The sequence below is a fragment of the Nelumbo nucifera genome, chromosome 7 (assembly GCF_055504915.1).
Source record: "Nelumbo nucifera cultivar China Antique chromosome 7, China Antique-T2T, whole genome shotgun sequence".
Lineage (NCBI taxonomy): Eukaryota > Viridiplantae > Streptophyta > Magnoliopsida > Proteales > Nelumbonaceae > Nelumbo > Nelumbo nucifera.
In genome coordinates this window covers 5,038,762-5,057,645 of record NC_142655.1, presented here as the reverse complement: position 1 = coordinate 5,057,645, position 18,884 = coordinate 5,038,762, and the positions used below count along the sequence as shown (strand labels likewise).

Here is an 18,884-nt window from a genome sequence, read left to right as displayed (position 1 = left end):
AAAACTTATTGCCCAACAGGCTCCTTTTTGGATTACCTCTCTAGCTGCTAGGAGACTCTGCCATCCCCAAGACCCATGTTTTGGAAATTTGTTAGTTAGGAAATTTTTCTTTTTTATATATCTGGCTCTGATCACCTTAACCCACAGGTTGTCCTCTTCCTTGCAAATTCTCAAAACTTGCTTGGCTAGAAGGGCCAAGTTGAAGAGGTAGGGGTCCCTGAATCCCAAACCACCAGCTAATTTATTCCTATTCAGTCTTTACCAGTAGACCCAATGGGTTTTCCTAGTTCCTTGGGATCCCCCCACCAAAATTTTGTTTGGATATTTTTCAACTCATTACAAACACTTTTGGGAAGTAAAAAACATGGCATAGTGTAATTTGGAATAGCACTAGCTATAGCCTTGATCAAAACTTCTTTCCTTACTTGTGAGAACATAGATTCATGCCACTTTGACAGGAGTTTCCCCACTTTTTCAATTAAGAAGTTAAATAGGGTTGGCCTTCCTAACTTGGGTAGGCAGCCCCAGGTAAATAGAGGGAGTGTGCACTCTCCTCATTTTCAGAAATCTGGCCAAGATTCTTTGAATTTTGGGGTGCAAATTCCTACTGAAGAAAATTTCAAACTTTGAGAAATTTACTTGTTGACCAGAGCTTTCCTCATACACCTTGATAGTGTCCAGAAGAGCCTTCCCTTCTCCCAAGTCTGCCTTAGTGAATATGTAACTGTCATCTACAAAAAACAAATGAGAGACAGTTGGGCTGTTCTTGGTGATGGAAATACCTGAAATTTTCTTTTGGTGTACAAGTTCTATCAGCTTAGTAGACAGGACTTCTGAACAGAACATAAACAAGTAAGGGGAGAGATGGTCCCCCTGCCTCAACCCTCTTTCAGGAAAAAATTTTGATCCCGACCTTCCATTAACTATCACTCTATAGGAGACTGTTGAAACACATTGCATTATCCAGTTCACCCAATTGGCCCTAAAACCTAATTTGAAGAGCACTTATTCTAGAAAATGCCACTCAATTCTATCATAAGCCTTACTCATGTCCAGCTTTAGAGCCATCCAGGGAGTTTTACCCTTTGTTTTTCTCATAAAGTCAATTATTTCATGGGAAACTAGTATGTTATCTTGTATACATCTCCCAGGAGTGAATGCACTCTCATTTTCACTAATCAGATTCCCCAAGAATGGTTTAACTCGGTTCACCAAGACCTTAGCTATAATCTTATAAACTATATTGCACAAGCTAATAGGTCAGAACTGAGTAGGATTTTTAGGGTTCATAACTTTTGGGATTAGTGCAATGTGGGTTTCATTAAACACTCTTAAAATTCTACTTGTGACAAAAAAAAATTTAACTGCCTTTACAATATCCTCTCCTACAATACCCCAGTACTTTTAGAAGAACAGGTTTGAAAATCCATCAGGCCCCAGAGCTTTCCTTGAAGCCATTTGGAATAAAGCATTTTTTATCTCATCATCAGTTACATCTGAATCTAGAAGATCTCTGTCCATCACATTTAACTTGGGCGTCACACAGTTTAGTAAGCTATCATGGATTCTTAGGTGTGAGGTCTTGTATATTTGTTGGAAATGGTTCTCCAATTCTTTCACTATCCCCTCTTTTGAAGATACCACCTCTCCATTATCTTTCCTAATAAAAAGGATTCTATTCTTGCTACCCCTTCCTTTTGCAATTGAGCGGAAAAACCTTGTATTTTTGTCTCCACTATTCAGCCAGTTCACTCTTTATTTTTGTTGCCACATGATATCTTCTCTCTTAAGCCAGGCAGCTAGCTCAGTTTCCAGAGTTTTAACTTTGGTCGCATTCTACAAGGGTATGTTTGGTTTAAAGGAAAAGGAAGAGAAAGGTAGGGAAGATCCCATTGATTGGTTGGGTTGGGTCCTCCTAGATGTGATATTTGACTGATGTTTGGTCCATTTTGCCTTCCACGATTTTGGCTGTAGTCAAATTCAAATTTGATTTGGTTAAAGGTCACTTTTGTTTATAATTGGACTAAACGGGGATCTACTCCTACATAAATTAAATTGGTTTAAATTATATAGTTTTACTAAAGAGTTAGAGGTTCAAGTTTCATAAAAGTTATTTTCAATTCCCTTTATTCATGGTATAGAATGTTAGTCATTTTTTGCTCCTTTTACTAATAACATAATATTTTGAATCTTTGATTTTATTTATTTTTTATTCCAAGGGTTACACAACGAGGGTAAGCCCAACCCATTCCCCCCTAACCGAGTTCGGATCTCCTGCCCACAAGGATCCTACCCACAGGACATTACAGCTGTACATTGGGAACTTCTTATTTACATGTTACCACTCATAGGGAGATATTCCTAATGTACAACTGCAGTGTGTTGTGGGTAGGAGATCCAGATTGCCCCCAATCCAGGTGCTGGCAGGATTCAATCCCAAGTCTCGCTACAACCAGTAGGAGGCCTTCAAAACAAAAAAAGTAGCTGCTACGTCAGTAAAAGTATATTGATTTTTCTAATGTGGCAGCCCTTCTTTCTTTTTTTCTTTTCCTGCATTACCCATCAACCATTATCTCCAAATCTCATTAATCAGATTAAGATAGAGTGGATGTCATGCTGAGGGTACCCAAGGTTGATCATATCAGGAAACTTACACAAAGCATGTCTGTTATTTTCTAACCCCTTCTCCAGTTTCAATGTATTGTTTTGTACATAGACCTTTCCAATTTGTAATATAAGTTCTATAAAAAATAAAAATGACAAAATCCAGCTTGGGCTGTAATCCAAAGCGTACCCGTATCCATTCCATATTTGTATCCAAGTTTTCTGGTGCAATACTCGATACAGATACTTTACTCCTTGTCCAGCACACACCAAAGCAATTGCAGAAAGCCTTCCTCCAGCCATCATATGCGATTAGTCTAGACTCGAAACATTCCCTAACCAGCTCACTGTTTTTTTTTTCTTTTTTCTTTAATTCAGTGTTCCAAATATAAAGTCTATAGACTCTCCACCACACATGGTCTCAAGTTTAAGGTTTCAAAATGAGTTGTTTTCTTTTTTGGTAAACTATAATTTATTAGCATAAATATAAAACATCTTAACCTATTTCCCTTTATTTATTCATTTTTTGTCCGTGTGCATAGTAATAGGTGATACCGAATTGGAATCTGCTCCTCACAAAGCATGCCTCACACCGATCTCACAACCACATCCTTCCCAGTATTAGAAACATCTCTCCATGAATAATAAATACAAACATGAGAGGTATTCCCAATGTGCAGCCAAGACATTCTGTGAGGTTGGTGTGATGCGCGCACTTTGAGGAGCAGATTCGGACTTGGTAACACCAGTTACTTTTTTCTTATAAACCAAATCAGATTTCCACAGACTAACTTGTCAATGGGATTATAAGCACACAATAGCTACTTGTAATGGGCCGAAGTGCAAACATTAATTCATACCATTGGGGCTTTATTAGCCCTAATAAATGAGTTCGGGCGGGCTCCCCACAGCCCATACCCCCCCATGCATTAGGAAGTGCTTGTCGTAGGGAGATATCCCAATTAATGGGGGGGGGGGTGTGGAGTGTGGGATGCCTATGGGCATTGGAGACAGGTAAGTAAATGATAATACTGAGTGGATTTATTTTGTTTAAAATTTCAAATTTTTGGCCATTTATTTTTACCCAAAATTTTAAAAACTATTAAAATATATAAAATCAATCAATAGTATGAATATGAATAAATGCATAATGAATATTTTAAATTATTAAGAAAACAATTCAGATTTATTGAAATATTTAGCCAAATTTTCAAAATTTCTGAATTTTAAAGCCATAATAAAGGGGGATGGTTGCACGTATAAGATGGAGTGCACAAATGTGTGTATAATACAGTGCAAAAATACAGGCACCGGTGGCCCATGTAACACTGCTTGCCACCATTGGCTAACCTAATAGAAAAAGTCTCCTTGTTGAAACAACGACAAGCCATTTTCCCCTTAGTACTCCATACAGATTCCAGACAAGTTTCCATACACAAGGAAATCATTAATGGTGCATAGCAAGTCTGCCCACAACTTAAAAGTTTTGTCGTGTTGATGCATCAAATGTTTCAACACTCGATTCCCACAACTCCTTCAATTCCTCTATCAAAGTTTGGAGATAGATATCAATTACGTCTCCAGGACCCTCAGGACTTGGAATTAGTATGGACTTGTTTCATTTGCATCCAAGGAAGAAAATTTCAAGGAATAAGTATTACTGGCCAAATGCTATATGGAGTTTTAGAATTTGCAAAGGGTTGGAAACCATCACTAGCAAGACCAAGTCTCACATTACGAGGATCTACTGCAAAAGTTTCACAAAGTTCATCAAAATATTTCCATGCCACTGAGTTTGTTGGGTGCCTCCTGACTCCATCTTTTACTCTTTTATCGTAATGCCATTTCATAAAAGAAGCTGGATTTGTAGACATAAACAACCTTTGAAGCCTCGACTTTAGTTGGAATTAGTGTAGTGTCTTATGCAGTATTTTCTTACCATTTCTTCTACACCTGATTTCACCATTACACTTATCATTCATCCATCAATAAGCACCACATATTTTGCAACAGCCAAATTCTCCATCTTCCTTCCAGAATAACATGCAATCATTCACACATACATCAATTTTTTTTATTTGCCTCAGAATAAGAATCAGGTAAAGTTGATCCACAAGGTAGCAATTCTTCTTTAAACAGTTGTAGCAACATAGTCAATGACTCATTACTCCACCGACAAAGACTCTTGATATGAAACAATTTCATTAATGCGGACAATTTTGAAGTCTTGCAACCTTCATACAAGAGTTTCTCTGAATCTCTTAGCAACCTATCAGATTTCTTTGCTTCATCATTTGGTTCCTCTTCAGGCATATCATGACTCAATGAACCAATATCTGCATTGTTTCTATCAAATTCACTAAAATTTGGATATAAATCTATTATAAGTTCATCCACCTCATCATCACTTTCACATCCTTCTAATTCATCACCATCTTCATCATTAGACTTAGATTGAGGCTCACATACTCTTTCCCCATGGTGATACCAAAAGGTATAATTAGGAATTTTTCCATATACATTTAAATGCGCCTATACTACCTCACGAGTTTTTGAATACTTGTTGCTACATTTGACACAAGGGCATCGAATTTGACCATTTTTTTTTATGTCCTCTTAAAGGCATGACCATAAAATTTTTGAACACCAATGTCTAATGCTTCATTCAGTCGACCATTAACAAGATACATCCAACACTTAATAGGCGCCATCTTTATTGGAAACGAATGTGAATAAGATCAAGGATACCTGAATAGGCAAATTATTAATTATAAGTTGACATGAACATGAAATAGGTCCTAAAAGAATAATGTGAACAAATTCCATTCCCAAATAAAAATCTGAATGCAATTCAAGTAATTGTGCTTGCTAATTTCTTCATGACAATGAAAACATATAGCATCTAACAATTACGTACATTATACGGAACAATGAAACACTGTATGATCAATCTTCTTGTTTGCACCTAGCTTGCTGCTGCAAATAGTATATGAACTCAACCTCAAATGGTCATGAATTTTCAACTCAGATCCACCTAACCTAGCTTTCTCTATGGATACCAACCACAATACCTCCTGTCTTTGTCTATTTCTTTTACTGCTGCAATTTCCAGTAAAATCCTATACCTTGACACCAACCCCAAAACTGTGTATTTGCATCTGATCTCCTTTATGTATGATTTATCCTTGACATATATTTTTATGTTGTTGAGAACCCCTTTTTCTGGATTGCTGATTTTTGCTCCAATATATTACGCATATTCCGAAATATACTTTTTTTTCATTGTCTGCAAAATTTACTCCCAGTGGAGGGGTGGCCACCGTAAATTTTATTAATAAGTCAAAAAAACCTATGAGGGGGGACGTAAAAACATTACCCCACTGGGAATCTATACAAAGTAGTGTTCGGCTGATAGATATACAAAATGGTTCGACACCTACCAAAAAATCAAGAGATCCTAAGATAAGTAAGACCAATCCTATCAGCATGAATAATTCCATTAATCACCAAAGGCAGCTCACTGTGGGAATCAAGGATTGTCGAGGCGCCAGAGTGACAGGAAAAATTAGCTAAAGCATCAGATATGAGATTTCCTTCTCTCAAAGTATGATGAAAAGTAATATCTCAGGAAGCACAGATCTCCTCCACTTCTAGCTGCCAGTACCATAAATAATGAGGTAAGGGGGGCATATTCCAAAATATACATTCATAGGCTAATGTATAACTATAAAAGGCTTATATAGTCTTCTTTACCTTTTAAAACTAAAATAATCTTGGTTCAAAGTATCTAAATTGGACCTTGTTAAGCCTTATATAGTCTTCTTTATTTATCATATCTATCAAAGGCATCAGCTGTCCATTAGAATTCCAAATAAATAACTCCTACCATCAAAATGTTAGTTGCTTTCAATCAAATACTGGCCGGGGTGCATGTTTAGGATATAAGCTGTCTTGACACTTTACTGTAGTTAAAATGGTGGCCTGTATGTCACAGATGTTCAATAATCAAGCTGAGTTTCATGATTTTACTTAAGAACAAGAAAAGAAGGGGTATGCGTAATCCCAAAAAATAGTTATTTCATTATTTTGAGGAATAGTTTATGTGGACTAAAATGGATAATTGACTCAAATAATCCTTATAGATTGTTCTAGACTTTAGTTGGAAGATCTCACACATATAATGGTTGAAATGATAAGTATGTCCTGTAACTCCCTACAATTCTGAATTGGAATGGTTGATAAAACATACATTGTTGCATATAAGGATAACCGAAGATTGACAAAGGAAAAAGAGTAGCATGCTTAGGTTTACCACCAATGACTCCTTCAGATGTTACTACCTTTAATTTACAGTAATAAGATACAGACTTATGGCAGGGTATGTTTAGAGATTTACCCTGTATTGTTTTATCTTTATTTAGTGTATGAGCATAGAAATACTAACAGACCCGGTTTAATCTATCCTGAACCAAAACCGAATCATCCCAGAATGTTGGCTGACATCTGGCCACTCTTGTTGATTTGGCCCAGTTATAGGAAGATTATACAAATTAATAATTCATTCAAATGCAGAAGAGGGGGGCCTCATTCTCTCTCTCTCTCATTCTCTCTCTGACTTTAGATCTTGCATATTCTCTCCCTCCCTCTTTCCTTCCCCTCCCGAGAAAATCAGGGGAGCTACAGTGGCTTGATCCCTCCTTGGAGGGTACGTAGTGCAGCCCCTCCAAGGTCCATCCTATCCTTTCCTTCCCCAGATGGATGTAACCATTTCTCTTCAGATAGGAACCTAGATCACTAATTCCACTCCATGTTCTTCCATTTAGATATGTTACCAGGGGTATAAGTGTCTTTCTATGTAAACCAGAATTCTATATATAAAGGAGAAGGGTTGCAGATAACCCTATCCTTTTTTATCAATTTCGTTTCTCATATTTTAAGTTTCTCTCTTCATCTTCCTCTTCCTTTATAGTAACATATATTAAGTTAAACAAATCAAATCTAACAAGACAAGAAGGTGGGAGAATGTACACAAACAATCTTCATCCTATTCTCCATTTAAGTGGCAAACATTCAGAATAGGACCATGGTCCCTCAGGGGATATATCCCTGTCTTTTTTTTCTTTCCCTTTTTCTTTTGTACAGGTGGGGAGAGAGGGGGAGGAAATCAACCAGGTTCTTCTACCCTAGTGACTTCTTTCATGCAGTTGATATATCCTATCAGATGGCTGCATTTCATTTCATCTGCCTAGATCACTTTCTTGACCTTTTCATGATGGGAATGATTGGACACTGTAAAAACATATGGAAGCAGAAATGACAGCTTCTTTCCATTCTCTGATCCTGGCAGCAATCTTGAATATACAATAACAAAAGCAAAGAATAAGTTCATCTGTTTCCCTAGATAAAGCAGGCACAGTGTAGTGGTCACAGTCACAAATCATGTTTGGCATCAACCCTGTAATCAAAGTTGATATTACTTGGTTACTATTTCGTTAGATATGGTACTACAAGTTTTTCTTTACATAAATTCTTTAGTTTTCTAAACAGAAATTAGAAAGCCATAAATATACTTTTAAGCAAAATGAATTACTTTAACTACAGGCAGCTCAAGAAGACCCAAGAAGGTTTCGCATAGAGATGACATTGAGCGTTGCTGCAGATTTAAGCCCTCTGGAGGAAATACTTCTAACTTCTTTCATTAAGTGAAGGATAAAAGGTGCTCCTTGAATGAATGAGAGGAAATAGATAATGAAAACATGGTAATGACCCCTCCAACAAATTCCTTCAGGTTGTGAGACACTCAAATTCAATACAAAATAAGTCCCAAAACTGTAAAAAAAAAGATGAAAAACTAAAAAATTGGAGAGGTCAAATTTTATGAATGAAAATAAAAGAAGTTATATTCAGTTTATATAATAATAATTGGAGTTTTTCTGAAGCTGAAGATTGCATCTGGCCTTGCCCTGCACAAATATGATTCAGACATGATATGTTATACATGTGTGAACATATACATGCATATCAGTAAATGGGTGGATATGGTCAAATGGTAAAATTTCTTTTTTATGCAAAATTTTCTCTTGTGGTACACATGTGAGCTAAATGATCATGGACCACCTCTTCAGCATGTCTGACCATACCAAAGGGTTCCAGTATCCGAAACTTCTATATTGTCGTTAATGTTGCATTCTTTGGTCATCCAAGTTTTGGTTATAAATTCGAAGGTTAGACCAACAAGTGAAACTTATTCAGAGGAACATTATCTAATATTCACCCACCAATCAAAGGGTATGGTTTATGAGTTGGTTAATGACTTTTACTCAAAGAGGATGACATTCTAGGTCTCATGTCTTCTGCAAAAGTAGCAAGTATGATCTGACAATCTAATTGACTATGATTGTGTGATAGACTAAAACAATGTTTGGAATTAGATGAATGGAATGGTGCTAACTTGTTTCATGCAAGTGTTTTTTTTTTTTTAACATTTTTGCAGAAGAGTGATGGTGAGGCTGCTTCCTCGCTAGGAATGGCAACGGGGCGGGGCAGGGATGGGGAGCCTCTCCCCATCCCTATCCCAGCGAAAATCCCCATCCCCGCTAATGGGGACAAGGTTATCCCCATCCCCATCCCCACGGGGATCTCAATCCCCGCGGGGATCCCCATTCCCCGTGATTCTTTATAATGCTAATCATTTTGTTTTTGTTTTTTTTATTTTATTTAAAAAAATAAAAATAAAATAATTAGCATTTTCAATCGTATTAGAAAATATTCAAACATATTCAACCATATTTTTAAAAATATTAATATATAGATGTATGTTTACATATTTACATATAAAGCGTATGCATACATATATACATATATATTAGTGGGGATCCCACGAAGCGGGGATCGGGGTCCCTACGGGGCTGGGAGTGCTCTCCCCGTCCCTGCTAACGGGGATGAAAATTTCCCCATCCCTGTCCCTGTGGGGGGAAAATCATCCCCATCCTTGCCCCATTCGGGGCGGATCCCCACGGGGATCGGGGAAATGGGAAAAATTGCCATCCCTATTCCTCGCATCAAGAACAGACATTGCCAATAATGTTCTGGTAGTTCTTTGATACGGGAAGAAAACATAAAACTATTCTCTTGATTGTCCCATATATTTAGAGAATACTTTGCTAGATTTTGAACCAATGCTACCCATCAACCTTGTCTTATATAAACCAACCATATATTACTAGCCCAAAATTAATATTTTTTAATATTTTAGCAAACATAACCCATACCATTTTTAAGGACCTACCTAATGCTCAAAAGATTCACAACAAGCAGAAATGTAAAATAAATCAAAACATATAGTGAAATTTTATCCACTAAAAGACAAAGCAATTATTCACTTAGCCATTTCAGTCAAAACCAAATGTCCCCTTTCACATGAAAGTAGTGCACGCTCTCTTGTTAACCTCTTTTACATGCTAGATGTGGTTTAAGATGTTGACAAACCAGATCATTGGCCAACATGTCTTAACTATTGACTCTACAAATAGATACACAAGAGTATAAAGAAACAAGGTTTCAATGAAAATTAGGAAAAACAGGAATTCTGTGGCTGAACCAAGAACTAATCAGAGCAAAAACCAAACCACCTAAACATTCACCCACTTATGGGAGTGATGATGGAGTTATCTTCAGCAATTTTTATAACAAATTGGATGAAAAACTTTTGCTGGATGCTAGAGATCTTTCCAGACAGGGGTTTGACTTCTATCTTCAATGATAAGCCGTATAGGAAGGTGACCAATAATTATCCTTTTATTCCCAGAATTACCCATCAACCATTATCTCCAAATCTCATTAATCAGATTAAGATAGACAGGATGTCATGCTGAGGGTAACCAAGGTCAATGATCACATCAGAGAACTTATACGAAGCATGCCTGTTATTGATAACCCCTTCCCCAGTTTCAATGTATTATTTTGTGCATAGACCTTTTCAATTTGTAATAAAGGTTCTATAAAAAATAAAAATGACATAGTCCAGCTTGGGCTATAATAGAGTCAGGCATAAAAATGACCAACTGTCAGAACCCTGTACCCAGAAGATATAATTGCCTCAGTCCATACAATATTTGGTTGTGAAGAAAGAATTTGGGGTTTTTTTTTTCATTACTTCGGTGTTCTCATCAGAATCATTGTTATGGTCAGATCTGAGGTAGTTAGAACTAGGAGTTAGAAAAAGAGTTAGACTGGAGACATCTCAAGAAATCCAGGTCTGTACCACCTTTCAAGTGCCCATGCATGGATAGGTGAATATGATCAATCAGTTTTGTATTAGCTGTAGTTTCATCCTCCAGCATTGGTGAATCCCATGAGCACGTTTAAAATCCAATGATGGGCTCTGGTTGATGGTCAGATTGACTGATGGAAGAAGGTGCAGTGGCTCTTCCTGTGCAATTACATGCATGAATAGGCCCCCAATAGAGTTTTGAGTGGTCACTTTCTCAATGCTTCCAGCTCCAATCTCTTCATCTTTTTCCTATGCTCAAAGTACTGAACATACTCCGAACAAATGTCATCTGCAGGATTCACAAACAGATATGGGACCCATGTAGACAAGGCAAGAAATGGATCTTCTGATAGAGAATTTTGGTTCTCACAGCCATAGAACGTCCTGCAGTGATCAAGCTGCTTGTGATGTGGATCCCATGCTTCAATTTTTTATCTTTTATTCTCTCAATTGGAGCAGAGAAGAATGGTGGATTGAATAAAATCTCAATTGGAACAGAGAAGAATGGTGGATTGATTAGAAATGATATAAGAAAAGTGCCAATCTTTGCCATGTTCTTTCCAGCCAACATTGCTACAACAGATCCCAACAAATGACCTGTTATCCATACATTCAAATCTCCAACAGCAGTAACTGTGTCTTGAACAACTTCCATTGCAATCTGAAATCGAGAGGTACAATGAAGTTCCTTCTAGATGAAGTGGAAGTCCAAACTGAGATCTTGTAGGAAGGATTCAGGCTTGGTAGTGGTACAATGGAAAGCAACAACATATCATGGAGAACCCTGTGTTGAGTGGCCACAGTTGCAGAACTGGGGTATGAATTCATATATAGTGCCCAAGATGGAGAAATCTACATTATCCACAAGTGGACAAATCAACTGGAAATGGAAAATTCCCACCAAGTTGGGGCAAGATCTTCAACTGGCTCAGCTTTTAACAAATTTACCAAATGTAATTTTGTACCTGCCAAAGCACTACATTCACAAACATGCAAGCAAATCTTGTTCACATCAATGCAAGAGTTAGTTAATTGTGGTTATGCAAGGAATGTTTCACTCTCTTCCTCTCCCTTCTTTGTTTGTTTGCTTGTTTATTTGTTTTTTTTTTATGTATAGTTAGTTGCAATCCACGAGGGTTTGTGCTCCAAAAAAAAATCAACAGCGTGACATCCTCCCAAATAAAAATTCAGGCCAGAAAAACAGTCTGTGAATGTTTAGACCTCTTGTTCCTCTCCCAAAAACAAGATAAAAAAAAGAGGAATTATGTGATGTCTTCAGCTATAATGAGTAGAGGAACTTATAGTTGTGTGGTCATCTCCAACAGAGGAAGTTTGTCCTTTATTATTGAAATCTTCTGATCGGTTACCAAGACCTTTTCATTCTCAAATCCAATAATCATTTTTCTCAGGCTTTGTGACAAACTGCGGTGAAATGTAACCAAGATCAATGTGCAGACAAGTCTGAAAAACATCAAGGGAAAACGCCACATACATCATATAATTAACAAAGACAAATGGAGCTTGGAACCAATTAATAAATTCAAAACCCCATTCCATCCACCTCTACAGTTGTCTCAAAGGATGATGATGAAGATTCAAACACCTTCAGAGCCAACCTTATCAATTGCATGGCTATCATAGTCCCAATGGTATCATTATTTCCAGCAGAGATGGAAGCAACAACTGAAGAAATAAAAATAAATATTTGGTATAAGAATGTACCAGACAACAGTAGAAAATGCAAAATAACATGAAGACATAAAAACAGCAATTACCTTTAATATCATCACGCCCCTTAACAGGCATATATTTCTTCTCCAACTTATCCACCAGGCCTTGTACTGTCTTATTAATCCTTCTCTCAATTGAGAAAGGCTTTGCACCAAAAGTAACACTCAACCAGCCTAATTTGATAATTTCACGTGCAAGAACTGATGCGGTTGTTGACCCATCACCAGCAGAGTTGTGAGTTCACTTGCAACTTTCAACCCAGAATTAACAATGTCAACAAAGAGATCAACCGTAGGCTCCAAATCTCACATAGTAATAACATCCAACAATTTAGTTATGCCATTAAAGTTTGTTTCAATCACAACTAAAAGAAGCTCAGGATGCATCTCGATATCACCTTGAATAAAACTTGAATAACATCAAGAAAAGAAGCATCAATACAAATTTCCAATAACATTAATTACAAGTTTGAAAACAAAATTAGACACGGACTCAGCGACCAATGTGTTGTGAAAGGCATTTGGTGGTGGGCATTTTATTATGAACAATGAAGAATGATTTCTCCTTGTTGACCAATTGAACTGATTTATCCAACTCAAATCTTGTTTATCTAGCACATTGTGTTTTAGAAAATAAATAATAATTAAAGATACAAAATTTTCAAGGCACAGATTGACACTGGGTGTTCTTCCAAGTGAATTGTTTCTCTTGTTGTGAGTTACAAATACGAATTAAACCATCTATTTTGATGAAAAATTGGTTACTAAAATAAAAACATGGAAAACCTGTTATTGGTAGTTTACATGTTTGTTACCAAAACAGAGATAAAAATGTGTTCAAGAATTTCTGGTTTAAGAATCATGTTTTCATATAATGATATTTCATGAGTTCTTCCTAAATCATACAATATCTGTACTCTAAAATTTGTTTTTGTTTTAAAAACCATCACTTCGGTGGTTTCAAAAAAATATGAATGGGTTCTTTTTTGAAATAAAACAAACTTATTTTTGCATCTCAAAACAAATACATGATTCACGAACAATCAAGGATCACTGATGATTCTTGTAGATCTTCAAACTGAGAAGTAAAAGGGAAAAAAGAACATATCTGTTTCTCTATGGTTTTAGGTTAAACTACACCTATTTGATGTTGATCCCGATTATCTAAATATAGATCCGGGAAGTTGCTTTTTTAATGTGAGCTCCTTCTTTATGAAGCTGAAATTGGGTTGATTGCTATATATGACAATATTTGAAACTTGCAACAAAGAAAAGAACATCACATTGGCTAACACCCCCATAATAAGTTATTCAGTTCAGCTACCACAGCCTTTGCGTTCTAAAGCCCACTGTTCTTCTCAACTCAATTGATTTATTTGTTTCCAAATAATGCTGTTGAATAGAAGTATATCAAGAAGTTGATTCATAAGAATTCAACCAGACAGTGACATTGCAGAGAGAATTAAGTCATGGCTATTGCTAATTTCCAAGATGATGAAATTTTGAGCAAAATCAAGAAAAGAGGCTCCCTAATTGGGCCAAATAGGGAGCTTCCTCTCTGCCACACCTGGAAGCATAATGTGGCCAATTCCAACTGATCTGGGTGACCTGCATCAGTCACCCATTCAACCCTACAACTTATGTCGGCCTTCCACTGCACCAGTTGTATGTTAAGGCTATGTTTGGTTTTGATAGAAAATAAGAGAGTAACAGAGAATTGAGGCAAAATTCTCAACAAACTTTGTGAAATTTCTTGAGAATTTTCCCATAACTTTCTGTTTCACTCTTATTTTTCTCTCGAACCAAAAACAAAAATAGCCTACATGTTTTAATATTTTAATACCAAACTTTTCCCCCAATGGAATTTTATTCTAATCACCAGCTGGCAAGGGTTTTGGGTCTCAAATTTAATTAACCCATCAATGGCGGAAAAGATTATGAAAAGTCTCCTAAGTTATAACAATAGCTAAACAATTAAGTGACATAATCTATATGTTTGAGTGAATGTCACACTCGTTTGAGGAAAGAGCTAAGAATGTGAGGTCCCAGATCAACTTTTTATATGAAAGGTTCCTGACCAATCAGTCTTTTTGGCCAACTATGAAAGATAATTTCCATGTGTTAGGCTAAGCAAGTGGAAAAGATAATTTGAACCTTGTTTGCGATCTCCAATGAAACACAAACATTTTTTTTTTTTTATAATATTCGAAGGGGCTACACAAGACAGGGGTAGCACGTCCCCACAGATCACCAGACACAATTACACTAAGATCATAAGGAAGAGTTCTTGGATTGAATGTTGAAGAGGCATCCCTAAACTTTGGCGCTTCACGGGCTAACCAATCAGAGAATGACCTTGTTATCTTCTTGATTCCTTCTTAGTGTAAGTCAGAGTGCAGAGAAGCCTCATGTAGTCCGTTGTATTTGCATCATATACAAGTCCAAGGTCGAGCGCTTTGTTAGGATTTAGGTGACCCGCTCCCATTGCTAGAGGACTGGTGGGTTGCTTGTCGTCTAAGAGTTCTGTGATGGGTTTGATAGTGTTATTGAGTCAATCTGCTGTTGTCATCATGACAGATCAAATGGTTGTTGGGCTTCATTCAGGATGGACTCCTTTCATAAGTGCTGCCACTCCCACAGCATGAGGACAAGCCATGGAGGTTCCATATAAGATGATGAAGTTTCTAAACAACTTTGTTGATCCTTCGTTCACCACAGGACTTACTGGAGGCCAAGATGCAAGAACAAAGGAGTTGGGAGCCATGAGATCAGACTTTAGAATGTGATGGCAAATTGCAAACGATCCTGAAAAGCAAATCTGCAACTTGATCAACATTTCATGGAAAAACTTGAAGGACTTGCATTGTCTGTTTAACTTAGAGTTGTAATTAGCCCATCCAATGCGTTGATTAGCTAGATGATAAAGAAAAAGAAAAAGAAAAAAAAAAAAAGAAGATTAGTCTTCTTCTCTTTAGTCAGACTTACCAACTCACAGCTTATAACTCTTGTACTAATTGAGGAAAATATACACGCAACATTACTGGTGTTGACAACGCATCTGCTTCATTCAAAATGTGGTTGCCAATATCATGAATTTGTTTCAGACAGCAGAACTACTATGCAACAGTTTGATCTTTCATAAAAATGGAAGGAAGTATTTCCAATGTCTTAAAACAATGTAGGAAGTTTAGTGATAAAACAATTATTGATGAAAAAAAAAAAGATTCTTGGAGAAGTCAGAATTGGCATAACTAGCTAAACCTCGGAATGAACTTTCTATCAAATTTTTATCCTGATATAACTTGATTAGCCGCTACAAGTTATCTTTTATCTATAGATAAAATAAACAAGTTCTTATATATGTTAACAGTTGACACTTCCATGATATTATAAGGACCAATTATTATGATTTGCATAATTGCATCTCAAACCGTTATATTTGGGGCAACCACTGCAGGCATTGCAGGTGACCGACAAGACATCAATTTGAACATAGAATTCTTTTGGAGGAGTCCCCAATTTCGGTCTAGTAAAATGGATCCGGTTCAAAGAAAAAAGAAATGTGTGAAAATCATTACAATAAATCCCCACCCAGTAGAGTCTTAAAGAGATCAAAAGCCTAGGAAGATAAACAAATGGAGAAGAAGAATCAACATCTTCAAAAACCCATATATGAACTACATCGAAAGCATCAAAAGAAGAGTAAATACCCACATAGCTGTCAATTTACAAACTAAAGAACCTCAGAACATCAAAAACCATCAAATCCAGAACCCATTAAACAAAGAAAAGAAAAACAGTAAAGAAGCAAAGAATATCAAGAACCCATCAATATAAATTATAAAATAACGAGTAGGTAAAAGAACAGAAACAAAACCCGGAAGCCAAACGCCATACTCAATTGAACCCAGAGCTTATCAACAAGGACCGAAAGAAAAAATTACCCGACGGCGTAAGGATTGTAGGTACTCTCGACAGGAAAATCGACGATCCCACCCTGCAAAATTCAGCGGTGCCTTACCCTTGTCACGAGCTCTAAACTCAATCAACTCAAATCTTTGGTCCACCGGAAAGGCTCTTTCAAGCTTCGAAAATCGACAAAACACCATTGCCGGCAGGAAGACAGAACCCAAAACCAAGATCAGAAATCGACATTTTCGCTTTGATTTGCATTTCATCCTCTCCCGACAACAACAAAAAACAAACGGATCTTATATTATAATTCCATACAATTCAGAGGCGAAGATCGAGGCGTATGTATTCTCAGAAGAAATAGAGTGTGTAAAGTGTGCGTGAGAGAAAGTGAGAGGGAAAACAAGAAACAGTCCTTTCTTCTTTTAACGGTAAGTGCGTACAAAACCTCTAGACTAATGGGATGGTAACAAACTGTGGGCCCCAGATGGCCGCGCATCTTAACACCTATTTGCTTCTTCTGCTAACACGTGGCCAATGTATGCATGTATTAATGGAGTTGCTCGCAAGCTTTTAAGGCGAATTAACGGTCATCTGATCGGTTATTGGTTTTCTCTGTCCGACCGTCCGGTCTGGTCCGATGAGGCTTCCCCGGATTATTTGGCAATTTAAAATAGAATTTTCACCCTTTTCCAAAGCTTGACTTCAATCATTAATGGCATCCACTAGCTTTGGGATTTGGTCTGCAAGAGTTGCCTGCTTTGTTTAGTCTCTCATAACTCTCAAAATTGTTTTTTTTTTTTTTTTATTTTTCCTTTCTTTTTAAGTTTAAAAAAATATATTTGTTAAAACATAACAGGCCATTTTATTTTGCATAGATGTAAGCCATAGTGCCCATGTAAACTATGATGTGTTCTTACATGATTCAAAGTGTAATAATGATTTAGATATAGATACAATATGTTAGATGCAAGGTATATCGTATTGGTATCGGTGTATGATAATATATGATACGTTTCGTAAAGCGCACGTATCAAATCAATATGGATGTGTACTAGCCTATATCGCATTGTATCAATTGATGCGCACCAATACAAACCAAATATAGTGTTTCTTTCAGTGTTTTCAAAATCAAACCAGGTCGGGCAAACGGGTTGAAGAAAAATTGGTCGCATCATCAATTCGGTTTCACCCCAAAACCGCCTTTTACCAAAAAATAATGTTGATTTGGTCTGGGAATCATTGACCTAGGCAGTTGAACCATCGACCTAGAGGTCCTAGACAACGTTTTTTTGGTCGTTTTTATTTTTATTTTTTTTGTTAGAATAGACCATCTGTTCAGAATGGACGATTGGAGCAGTCAACGTGGAAAGCGGTGCCCATAACAAACCCTTCTTTGGTCTGGTTTTAAAAACCTTGGTTTCTCCCCAAAAAATAAAATGGCACTTGCAGGTCATTAAGACAACATGCAAGGTCGAGCGCCTTTTAGGATTTAGGTGACCTGCTCCCGTGGCTAGAGGACTGATGAGTTGCTCATCATCTAAGAGTTCTATGGTGGATTTGATAGTGTTATCGAGTCAATCTGTTGTTGTCATCATGGCAGTTCGATGGATGTTGGGCTTCATTCAGGATGGACTGCTTTCATAAGTGCTGCCACTCCCACTGCATGAGGACAAGCCATGGAGGTTCTGTATAAGTGCTGCCACTCCCACCCATCAACCTTGTCTTCTATAAACCAACCCATCAATCAATGAAATTTGGTTGCAGCTCAATGCCACATGTGCATTTCCACCAATAGAGTTTGAAATATTATTTAGTTAAATCATTTACCAGAGAATTTGTTAGGGACATTTTCCAATACTAAATAATTTTTTCACTATTAAGCTTATATGATTTTTAGCCTCAAAAAACATTTTTCAATAGTTTTTTTTTTCTGGTTTTTTCAAAGGATATGTGCTATAAAATATTTATTAAATAAAGGGAAATGAAACTAAGGCTCAGTTTGGAAGATGTACAAATACCAATATGTACAGTGCAAAATTATAGTTTTGTGTTATTTTGTATTCGTATTCCTCCAAACTGAGCCTAAACTGATTATAGATCTGCAAACCAAATTATTATAGAATTGCAAACCTGTTTCTTCTTCTTCTTAAATAAATGAAATGAGTAATCGGATTTTTTTTTGAAAAAAATGAATAATCGGATACGGAGTCCAATCGAATATCGAATTTTTGGAATCCTTTGACGCCCAGACGCGTCAAATTAAATACTTGGCACGATTAATACGTGAAGAGCGAAGTGTGTGCGTTGGCGGGGGAAGTTGGTGAGTCCGGATCTCCTCTGCCCACAAAATATTTGCCCACGTC

At 36.9% G+C, this 18,884-nt stretch overlaps 1 long non-coding RNA gene and 1 pseudogene across 2 annotated transcripts; both read right to left on the bottom strand.

Moving 5' to 3' along the window:
* Positions 1–10,086: 10,086 nt before the first annotated feature.
* LOC104597751 (GDSL esterase/lipase At4g10955-like) lies at positions 10,087–12,682 on the bottom strand (annotated as a pseudogene).
* A 2,082-nt stretch (positions 12,683–14,764) lies between these two features.
* On the bottom strand, positions 14,765–16,965 carry LOC109114728 (uncharacterized). 2 transcript variants are annotated; one of them, XR_002022682.2, is made up of 3 exons: positions 16,551–16,947; positions 15,592–15,664; positions 14,765–15,411 (listed from the first exon to the last, which is right to left on the bottom strand). It is a non-coding gene; the product is annotated as an uncharacterized LOC109114728 (long non-coding RNA). The 2 variants fall into 2 exon arrangements; XR_002022681.2 differs by lacking the exon at positions 15,592–15,664 and having other exon boundaries at positions 16,551–16,965.
* Positions 16,966–18,884: the final 1,919 nt, after the last annotated feature.